This window comes from Leptidea sinapis, chromosome 41, assembly GCF_905404315.1.
Source record: "Leptidea sinapis chromosome 41, ilLepSina1.1, whole genome shotgun sequence".
Lineage (NCBI taxonomy): Eukaryota > Metazoa > Arthropoda > Insecta > Lepidoptera > Pieridae > Leptidea > Leptidea sinapis.
The window spans coordinates 6,509,663-6,522,418 of NC_066305.1; the positions used below are offsets into that span (position 1 = coordinate 6,509,663).

Consider the following 12,756-nt stretch of genomic DNA (forward strand, 5'->3'; position numbering starts at 1 on the left):
ATGACTATAATAGGCATCTACCATGATAACATTCATGCAAAATGAGAATTAAATCAATTCAAATGCGTCTTGCCCGAACAATACATACAGACAAACGGACAAACAGAAAAAAATTATATAAAGTACATTTTAGGGATTTCGTATTGTATGTAAAAGACAGCAAGTATTCGATTCAATGTACAGTTTTTACTTTGGTGTGTCTTATTTATTATCTGTCATTGTTATAATATGTCGTTATTATTATTACAGATACAGAAAATGCATTTTTTCATTTTTCATTTCTCATTCTCGGAAAGTAATGTTGTTTTGATCTGATTATTGGGTAGAAAATGCTGCTTCCCTCCATAGAGAGGGAAAAACTCGTACAAATTACATCCCACCCAAGGGCCGGAATGAACTTTAAAAATAGAACTGCTGTCAGCTGTGAAGAGTTTTATGTAAATAAAACTAATTAAAAAAAAAATGCTGCGGCCATGTGACTTTCTATACAGCCAGTGTGAACTAAGCGCAAACTTCTTTGAGCGGAATAATCCGCAACAATTATTACGCGGTGAGTTCCATATTTAAAATTTAAAAAGTCGACATAAATTGTCCTACTTTGACAATTAATTTTAAATAGGTATTATTTATATCATTATATATTATCAATAAATAGTTTAGATAAACAACTACTTTTATTTTCCTCGTATTTGAAATGAAAAGTAGAGTGTTTAACACGGGTAAAAGAATCAATTCCTGCTCGGACTATAGCCGCGCTTGCTGCGCTCGGGTGTCTAAATACCTCGGGAATTAATTATAGACTATAGTATAAGCCGAATTTCAATTCCAGCATTTGTAACTGAAACCGACAATAGCAAATGTTTGGTTAGCCTTTTCTGGTAAGGTAGGTAGGTATTTTAACTAATTTTATCTACACCCATGCTTTAAAACCTCTATTAAAGATTCTAAAACAGTTAGCTTATTGCCAACATTAAAATTTAATAAAATAATTAATTACATCATCCAAACGAGTGTTGTAATGAAATGCAGTACAAAATGACATCATCCGTTTTCGTAATAAAACTCCTTTGGATGATATTATGGTTACTAGGACTAGCTTTTTTTGATGTTAGCAGTAAGCTAACTGTTTCAGAATGTTTTTAGAATATTCATATTATGGGTGTAGATAAAGTCTTGTATGCAACTGTTGATAATTAGGTATTAAAACACTCATATGATACTATTATTATCCACATTCGTGTTTTAATACCCCTTATTACACAATCGTTGCTTATATAACTAATACAACCATTGAGTGTTTTACCTACATTACGTACCTACGTGACAAATTTACCAAATTAAGTTTATTTTTGTTTTAAAAATATGCAATTATTTAATTTATCCACACCCATGCTTTAAATCATCTATTAAAGATTCTAAAACAGTTAGCTTATTGCCAACATTAAAACACCCAATGTACTAATAACTATTACATCATCCAAACGAGTGTTGTAATGTTGTACTGAATTTCATAACAACACTCATTAGTTTTTTTACGATCCCTTCATGTGCAAAGAGTTTCAACAGGCAGCCACATTCTTATTGCTCAAAAAAAAATATTTTAGTTTACACGCGTTCCACACTACCAGAAAGTCGCGCGCCGTAAAAAAAGGAGGTTATTCGAATCCCCGCCATTTTTCTTCGATATTTTTACTGTTTTGTTTACAAAAAAATAGCGATTCAAGTTTTGACAGCACACCGCCAGATATTTTAAACTCTGCAAAAGAGTAGAGAGTAGAGAATACTCAAGTGAATTTTAATAATTGCACTATACAAGATGTAAATTACTACTAAAATAAATAATTCTTTCATTAATACTTAGTTTATTTGTATATCAGTAATTAATGATATTAGGTTACTACTAGGACTGGTGTTTTATTGTTAGCAGTAAGCTAACTGTTTCAGAATCTTTTAGAAGATTCATGTTATGGGTGTAGATAAAGTCTTGTATGTAACTATTGATAATTAGGTATTAAAACACTCATGTGATATTGTTATCACACTCGGCTTCGCCTCGTATGACAAACCCACATTCGTGTTTTTATGCCCCTTATTACACAACAGTTGCATAAATAACTATTACAGCTCCCTACATAGTACAATAAATGTTCCATAGTATTGCACAAATTGATTACTTATTGATTTAAAAATTTCGAGGTGCTTTAAACATTGGGCATTCTGAATATTATTTTAATAAATATTTAGAATATGTTTATGTGTTGGGCCTTTACTGAAGATAATCATAGCTGTTCGTACCGGCTAGTATGTCGTACCAATCGGAAGACATTCATCGGAGTGAGTGTTGTGAGTTAGCGGTAGAAGTATTAGATGGCGCGCAACAACAAATATTAATTGTGAGTAAATCCGATATAAATATAGTAAATAGTCTAAGAACTCGCACTACGTTCGATCCGAATCCTTTCCGTACTCATGAAAACACAGTCCGAAGTAGTCGTAGAACTATTTCTATGGTAGTTTACGAACTAGATCCGGCTTCCGTCATCCGATTTCTTTTCGTCAACCGTTAGAAATAGTTCTACGACCACAACGGACCGTATCTTCACGGATACGGATCGGATTCGGATCGGACGTAGTGCGAAAGCACTCTAACACCGGCTTATCAACAAACGTGCCACGCCTTTTTGATTGAAAAGACGTCAGACAATAAATTGACCAACGATAGATCTATTTCATTTTTTGTTTACAAAAATCTAATGTAGGTGTTCAGCATAGACTAAACAAGTCAGTTCTGTGATAACTACAAGCATAATTGAGTTTAAATGTTTTCACAACTATCTGCTTTGATGAATTTTATGATGAATACATTGTAACAATCTTTTTCAAGCTACGTTGAACAACACTTTATTTAGCCAAGATTAGAGAAGTCATTTAATTGACAACCTCATCGTTGAAGCACTTTAAATTAACCATCCAGTCACTTAAACTCATTCAATGTTTCGAGGTTTTACTATGCAGTTTATTGATGCTTCGATCAAGTATTGATCTCCGCTGTGCTCCAACTAGATAACGCGGTACCTAAGAGCTTATTTATTACGGCAACTATTAGATACTCAATGACAACTTAAAAATTTTGTAACATACGCATCTTATTATTTTACATTGAAGTTAGTTAAATACAAAATACTTATTGATGATATGTGATCCGTGACCAGTGTCTTTCTTATTTCTTGTAGTATTATTCATACAAAATTTCACTACGCAACCCGCACACTATTAGTATCAATATTTATTAGTAAAGTTTAACAGAACATGTGGCACGTCAACGTCACGCTATCACCGCTACGTCGGCGTCATATGAAAATCTCTTTAATTTTTCTTGTTTTTCTAATCTGTTGATTTAATATTTCTAATATCAACAGTAATTTATTGTTGTTATAAAGTTTTAAATTTTATAAAAGCCTTAGAAGAAAAAAGAGGCAAATTTGGAATACAAATAAGAAATAGTACATTTTTTAAACAACTTCCTGCAGATGGATTATTTGTCATATGATTCTGCATGGCGGCCATCTTGGATTTGAACGTAATAAACTATTGTGCAATTTTAGGCAACGTTTGATTATCTTTATATATTTCTTCTGTGCGTGTGTTTCTCACTGAACTCTTCCTAAGCGGCTGGACTGATTTTGATGATTTTTTTTTTGTGTATTCCAGTGAATTTGATAATGATAATGGTTTAGGTTCTCAATTCATTATCATCGAATTATAATTCTCTTGCCTATGTGTATGTTAGTGAACTCCTCCTAACGGCTGGACCGATTGTTCAATTTTAAGACGTGTGTACAGGACAATGTCTTTCGGGTCCGCTAGAACTTCTTATAAATTTTCAAACAAGGTGTTTTATCGCGTAAAATTGCTACATTGGTCTAACCTAGCTGGGTCTGGCTAGTTGCAGAAAGCATCCTTAAAGTTAATGTTTCATTAAATATAATACCGTCACTTTCTTTTTTATTTTGACAGTCAAAGATAGCACGTGATATACGGCCGTTTTCAATATCGTATTTCTAGTTATGGATACATTGCTGTCACCGTTTAATGACAAGATGTCCAATATAGTTATAGTCCAAAGCTTTATGTCGATAGATTATTGAAATGTAAGCAAGCGTAAAAGGATAGATTTGTCTACCTCTAGTAAGTTAAACTAAGGATAGATAGGTTATTGAAAACAGCTGTTAATGAAACATTAACTTTAAAGATGCTTTCTGCAACTAGCGGTAAGAGCTCTTAAAAGCATAGGAAGAAAAAGTCATTGAGAACTCCAATGTGAATTCAGACTATTCTGCAATTATATTTTAAAAGCGCTGACTGAGCAAATTTTTTTCCATATACATTAAGTACCCCGCGCCCGCTCATTGTGTGAATTGTCATATGAAATGAAATATAATTGACTGAGTTATTTGTGTTGCGACTATATTTCTAAAGCAAAAAAAATAAGGTTACGAATATGTTATCACCAATAGATTATCATATACTAAAACCTTCTCCGATACACTCTTCCTCTTATGGCACTATTTCTTTTTAACTATTTTTAAAGTGAAACTTTTATTACATCCTATCAAACTTTTTCGTCTGTGTGTTGCATGTCGCGTGACGGTCGGGTGTATTTAATCATATAATGATTGTTAAGTATTATATATGTCGTACACTCCCTGATTAAAAATATTGATTGAAAAGTATTGGGAATCAGTCACCCCATGTAAACTGTACTTATATCTATATATACATGAAAATGAAATGAAAATTCTTAAAAGTATTCAAATTTCATCATTTTTAATCCTTTTCAATAAATATTTTTAGCGCTAAGATACAGACTTCAATAAAGATATTAGTTGAAACTTAGTCTACTTTTATTCTTTCCCATTATCATTCCAATTTTCCAAGTATAAAATTAAGATTGTTAAAGCAATCTTCCCTTCCCTGAATGGAATATTATTCCAATAATTTTAGTTAAATGTCTATAATGTGAAAAAAGGTTTCACTTTTACCGTGGTTTCATAAAACCACACAATCCTTTTTTTTAAATGAAAATAAAGGATGAGACGAGCAGGAAGTTCAGCTGTTGGTGACTGATACGACCTGCCTATTATTACCAATTATAATTGGATGATTTGGAAATTGACTGATTCCTCTAATACTTGGAGCCCCAGATAAGCTTGGAGCTTTCCCACGTATAAATAATATAAGTTTTTGAATACTTCCCCTTCTCTCTTTTTTTTTCATTTTTAATTTCAAGATGTGTAGTAGAAAATGGAGCAGGTACTGGATGAACAGTTTATCCCCCACTTTCATCTAATATTGCTCATAGAGGATCATCAGTTGATATAGCTATTTTTTCTCTTCATTTAGCTGGAATTTCTTCTATTCTTGGAGCAATTAATTTTATTACAATCATTATTAATATACGAATTAATAATTTATCATTTGATCAAATACCTCTATTTGTATGAGCAGTACGAATCACAGCTTTATTACTGTTATTATCTCTCCCTGTTTTAGCTGGAGCCATTACTATATTACTTACTGACCGACGAAATTTAAATACATCATTTTTTGATCCAGCCGGAGGCGGGGATCAAATTCTTTATCAACATTTATTCTGATTTTTTGGTCACCCTGAAGTTTATATACTTATTCTTCCAGGATTTGGAATAATTTCACACATTATTACTCAAGAAAGAGGAAAAAAAGTAACATTTGGATCATTAGGAATAATTTATGCAATAATAGCAATTGGTTTATTAGGATTCATTATTTGAGCTCATCATATATTTACTGTAGGAATAGATATTGGCTCTCGAGCTTATTTTACTTCAGCAACAATAATTATTGCTATCCCCACAGGAATTATATTTTTAGTTGAGTTAAGTTTTTAACAAGCTAATTATCGCTTTGAACAAATTACAAGTATTTTACAACCTACCTCCAATAATTATTATTAGTATTAGCACATTTGCAATCAGCAATAAATTAATGTTTCCTTAATACTAAGCTAAACATTCTGAATATTTTACTATACAAGTGTTACCTGCCTCTCCAAAGGTACACATTAAAATATTAACCATCTGTTATTATAATGAGTTCTATAAATCTCGGATGTTAAAACATAATCATTGACCATATCGTTTCTATAAGCCAATGTCGCCGTTGAAATTTATTAAATTTAAGATTGTTATTTTTATGACTGTGTCAAGTAATGTACTTTCTATATATTATTTTTATGAATAAAGAACTTTTAAAATGAATAATGAATTTAGATAACTTGATAAGCACTTTATCCTTTTACCGATGCGACTGTAAACTCCGACTTATGCTATAGGCTATTTATTACTCTGCATCTATCACGTAACTTCGAGGTTTAACTGTGTGTCATGCTTTTTTTGAATGTAACTTAAAGTAAAATGACATTTGGAGTAGGTATAATAATTTGTTATACTTTAAAGTGATAAACCTCACTTCTGGGATTAATTACACAAATAAAACGTAAAACAAAATTTTATGAACGATGCAGGACTCGAACCCGCTAGGTAGTCTGTAGATGAAGCCATAACCTGAGAGTTGAACAAAGCCTACAAGATTTTATCAACTACGAACAAACGGTTGGCTCAATTGGAAAGAGCGATCGCATGGAACGCGAGAGGTCGCGGGTACGAGTCCCGCATTGCTCATAAAATTTTGTTATCAGTTTTCTTAGGTATAATAATTTCTACCATTATATCTATAATAAAATCTACCAAAACAAACGACTACGAATATTATATGAGAAGAGCAAATATGAACAAACTTCGCTACCATTACACAGTAAAATAACTACTTGGAATGGGATTTTATTTGTTACAACGTTCCATTATAGCAGTGAATGTGGACAGCATGGAGTTTATGTCGTAGGCACACATTAACAAAGTATTTTCTGTTGCTGATTCCACGTCCAAGGGATCCTCGCAATAAGTTGATAAAATTACTACAAAAAATTACGTTATGTATAGTAAAGCCACTTTGAAGCAAGCGTCATGAATAAACCTTTTTTTACAAGTAAAGAAACATGTGTTGCAATGAATAGTAAAAACTTTTAAGAGGTAATAAATGATTGAAAATTGTGAAGACGCTGAAGACTTGTATCTTTAAAAAAACAGTGTTTCAAAGTTTATACAAAAACAAACATAAGTTCAAGAAAATCAGTTCCCTATGAGGTTTGTTGGTGAGGTGGGGGCGTAAAAAAGGCATAGCGACATAATGGAGCCGGATTATGGGAATTAGGTTGGCTGGATGTCCATGTTTCTAAAATTAAGGTTATTATTATATTTGTAATAATCGCTATTAAAATGATTGCATATTAAATACCTCTATTTATTTACGGTGTGTGTGGATTGATGCATGTACTGTACACAATAGCTCTAATATTATTTTTACTAACTCATGTAAAGCATTGAGTTTTAGACGCTTGAGTATTTTTGTTGCATCACTATACATAATATATTGTAATCGAAATGATTTATAAAAGCATAAAGCTGTAAATGTTGATTTAAAATAGTGCCAAAGAGTTTGTTGTCACTTTTTCTTATTAAAGCTCTACATTTTTCGAAGTGGTGCTAAATGTAAATTAGAAAAGAAAACTTTGGACATTCATAGGTTCATTCATTATTTATTTGACCTACATGAATTAAGTGATTTTGATGTTATGAGAATGAATCTGATTTTATGAGGCTGGGAGTTCTTAATCAGTTCTTCTCTCCATGTCAACGCTCTGTTACGAACTGATGTAGCTCCATGATGCTCTTCTTGCCCTATGGTAAGAAAATATTTTTCAATTTTAAAAGCACTCGTGTTTTATTTATTAAATTACTAGCTATTTCCACCTTAAATATATATCGCACCGCACTTCCACTTAAAAAGATATTAGTATTATAAAACTTTAGGAACGATATTAATTTATCATGTAATGATTAATTTATTTTTATTTTTTTATTGTTAATAAGAACGGCCTATAAGCAATTACAATTATGAACTCAGAAAATAATATTATTTAGAAATTAAAATAAAATAAGCACTGTAACAATAAATTTTAAAGAATGTCAAAAGTAATAATTAAAAATGTATATACACAAAGGTGTTGAGACAATACACAAATCATACACGAATCAAAATCATCTCAACCCTTGTCCATCGTCGTCTTAAAAAATTATAAACAATAATCTGATAATTATGCGCGGCGGCCATTTTGTATTTTATAAATGATCCCAATTTTTATGTCTCTTATCCTGCGAACATTGAAAACTATACCTATATTGATGAAATATAGTTTAGTGCAGCGACCATATCGAATTTCGTGAGTGAACCCAATTTGCCCTCTGCAACCCTGACAACCTTAAAAACGATATCACTGCACTGATAAATTTACGCGGCGGTCATGTTGAATCTTACAAATGATCAATAATTTATTTTCTGCCATTCCGAGAACCTCGGAAATGGTTCTATTTCCTTCGATAGCTTTCTTTTGCGTCCATTTGTTATAATATGTGGTCTTGACCTAAATTTCATATATCACCACTCTTTTAGGGACAAGTGGAAATTTCCCCGAAATTGTCCCGCATCGTACATGAATTTTGGAAGAGAAATTAAATTTATCATATAATATTATTTAAGCTAATTCTAAATAGCATTATAAATACGAATATCAGTTTGCCCGTTACTTTTTTAACTTTCATGCCTTAACTTGCAGTAATGTGCATCGGTCTGAAGGGCGCCGCATCACACTGGGCAAATGAGACAACATCTTATGTCTCAAGGCGACGAGCGCATTTGTAGTGCCGCTCAGATTTTTCAAGAATCCTGAGCGGCACTAGATTGTTATGGGCAGGACGTATCAATTACCATCAGCTGAACGTCCTGTTCGTCTCGTCCCTACAATGACCATAGTCATAAAAAAAGCCTAGTTTTCGTTTTAACACATTCAGCAAAGTTTTACGTAAGTAAAGTCTGAGCAAAGTCTTAGTACGCTCTATATATATTAGTTTTAGATTGTGGTTCAGAAGTGAGAGATATCACTTAAAAATAACAAACTGTTTATATGATAAGTTTAATATAAGTGAGTATGATGAAAAACATAATACTAGTGATTTAGAGAAAAGAAAATTTGTTATGTATTTTTTCTTGGCGTAAGCAAATGTGATAAATTCAGCCGCTTCGACATACTCCTCGTCTTCATGTCCTTAAAATGTGTGGCTCGTATATATTACTGTCTCAAGCAGACTTGCAGGAGAGCCTTGAACGTCATTTACGTGATAATATCGAAGTGAATCCCTCGAACAGGATTATATTACAAAAATTTTTAAGTAGATCAAATTAATTACTTATAACGATGTGTTACCTTCAGTAAGGCTGTATGCTTCTACCCATTGATAAGACCGGTTCCAGTTACTATTCACCATTTCTCTATAACCATTACATGGCCGGTCTGAGTAACCATTTTAACCATTGTAACCATTGTAACCTATTAATAGTAGAGTTCCGCGTACTCACAAGTAGAACCATTAACTAAAGTTATTTCATCTATTAAAGCTTTTGACGTTAATATCAGAAAACAAGCTTTTAATTGGTGTTGGAAATATAAAACATAAAAAATTGTTGAAGTTATGACGTTCCAACAGAAACACATTTGAGAAATAAATATATAGAGAGATATTACTTTCAGAAAATAAAATGAAAACTTTTCCAATGAATATTATAAAATTTATAAGGACTACCGTATTTCTTTAAAAAATGCGGATCATATGTTCCTGTCTGACGTAGAGCACAGTTCCGAACAACATTAAAGTGATAATGGCTAGAGACGTCTACTATACTCCAGACAGGTTGTAGATACTCGGCACTTCGACTGTTGTTGTGTTCTATACTCTTGGGATTACTAAGAAGCTTGGCTCGATTGGACATTCGAAATTTGAATAAGCAATTCTTGAAAGTGATATAGAACGAATTGAAGGAAATAGAATATCAAAGGTGCAGTAATTTGAGAAATTTAATAAATTCCCAGAGATTTTGCATTTCAAACACCAAAAACATCTTTGGTCTTCTTCTTCAACCTTGGTCTACCCAATGATGAGTAAAGGTCTCTTCCATTTTAGACCATTTACTCGGTCCTGAGTTTTCCACATCCAGTCCTTCCCAGCCGCTCGCATCAAATTGTCCTTCCATCTTGCTGGCTGTCTCCCAACATTTCTTAACTTTTTACCCCATCTTCCATCGGACCTACGACAAATATGGCCCGCCCACTTCCACTTCCTAGAGGCTATGGATTTTGCTATGTCAGTTAGTCCCGTTCCATTGCGGATTTGGGTGTTCCGAACGTGATCGCGTAGAGAAATCCCCAACATAGCTATTTCCATAGACTTTTGGGAGACTTGTAGTCGGTGGACAAGCTGCCGGGTCAGCGTCAGCACATCTTTGTCAGCACATCCTTGGTACAAGAATGCTATGTTATATAATACCCAATTTAAGAAATGAATTGCTAGAAAACCTAAAAAATTTATATAAAATGAACGAAAAATATACAAGCTTACTAAAAAAAATATATTTACACTAGTACAATATTTTGTGTAGAATAATGTAGATATTAAAATACTATAAAATATTTTTTTATTATTACAAACAACGACAACTAACCGAGATTTAGGGGTTTTCATGGTATTTTGATGACATAACTTTTATTCACAAATAAAATTTGAAAAACATTATTTTATGAACGATGCGGGACTCGAACCCACGACCTCTGGCGTTCCGTGCCAGTGCTATAACCAACTGAGCTAACCGTTTGAGAGACGAATCGTCATAAAATCTTGTATGCTTTGTTCAACTCTCAGGTTGTGCCTTCTTATCAACAGCATCTACTTTACAGTTGATAACCTGCTCAATCCCAATATTTGCATATTAGGAAATTGACTTGAGATGTCGCTCTTGTAAATCTAAACAATTTGTTAATAATTTGTTTGACTCATACCAATGCCCGTATCTGCTGATCTGATGAGGTCACTCTCTTATCTTCTTCTATCATGCGTCGCACAGCAATGATGCTATCTTCAGTAGTCGCTGTTAAAGGACGTCCTTCACGCGGATCATCATTGAGATGGCTATGTCCACTCTTAAACTTGTTAAACCAATTGTAAATAGTGGCACGAGATGGGGCTTCATTAAGAAATGCTAATCGCAGCCTATCATAGCTTTGTTGTTGAGTAAGCCCACAACGAAGTCATAATAAATAATTGACCGAAATTTTTCCCGCGTTAGGTTCATTTTCACGTGTAACAAGAGTTTTAGATTTGTCGCCAATTCACAAAAACAAATGACAATTAAATGCAATATACTTATATTAGGTATATACATTAGGTTTCCAGAGAGTTCTAAAATTGAAATTCAAAAAAGTTTTCATAAGTAATGTTTCTAACTGGCCAGTTGTAAACATTTTCAGTGTTACCTACGTATTTGTTAAATAATAAAATTATAAATAATCTCTGTTTTCTTTTCATCAGCATAAAATAATCTGAAATAGCGGTGAAACTTTGTACACATATTATTATATTTGTTGATTTTACAGTTCACTGGATATTGAAACTAACTTTGTAATAATTATATATCCATGTTTTATACTTTGTTTGATTATTAGAATAATATATTTGTGGGGCGATGTATATACTTTTGCAACACGATCCCAGAAAATGTTGAAAACAAATGTATTTCGAAATTCAAAATGATTGTTAAAAGCGGTTTGAGTGGTAAAGGTTACTTACTATAAAGAAAATTACTTTTAAATTTTAAATTGTACATTACAGTAATATTTAAGCACTACTGTGTTTCCGTCTGAAGGGCGCCGTAGCTAGTGAAATTACTGGGTATATGAGACTTAACAACTTATGTCTTATGGTGACGAGCGTTGTACGGCCGCTGAAATTTTTTGGTTATTTCAATAATCCTGAGCGCCACTGCATTGTAACGGGCAGGGCGTATCAATTACCATCAGCTGAACGTTCTGCTCGTCTCATCCTTCTTATTTTCATTAAAGAAAAATGGAGCGACCGCCATCAGGCTTTTTATATTGTAAATTTAATTGTATCGAAATATAAAGAAAAAGAGACCCGCCGAGTTTCTTGCGCCCGTTTTTCTCAAGTCTGAGGCATTAATTTCCGCATGGGCAGTAGTTTTGGACATTCAATAAGTGATTTAATATCTTATTTTAAATTAAAAAAAATAATTTGAATATGAATGATTTTGTTTTTTCTTACTTCAATATTAGATATATAAAAGAGATTTCCACGTATATCGTCACTCATCACGATATCTCTGGAACCATTTGAGCTAAAGACCTGAAATTTGGTAGGAATATTCTTTTCACCAAGTAGAGGTCAGCTAAGAATGAAGAATTTAACGAAATTCCAAGTTTTTTTTTTATTATGAATAGAACAACGTCTGTCGGTTCAGCTAGTATTAAATACAAGAAAGAAGAAACACAGTAAACAATATAATAGCAGTAAATTATAGAGATTGTAATATTGTATTTACTTTCCCGTTACTTATCACTATTATATTATCTGATAAGTATCATGATATAATCGAAAAGATTTTATCCATTTAATGTTTTTGATATCCGTCGCGCACATAGTATTACAAATAAATTCATAGTCGAGCTAGCATTCAACCAATCCGTTCTAATAA

The 12,756-nt window shown here is 32.5% G+C and overlaps 1 pseudogene; it reads left to right on the forward strand.

The window, feature by feature from the left end:
* The first annotated feature begins 4,252 nt into the window (after positions 1–4,252).
* On the forward strand, positions 4,253–5,657 carry LOC126976560 (cytochrome c oxidase subunit 1-like; annotated as a pseudogene).
* Positions 5,658–12,756: the final 7,099 nt, after the last annotated feature.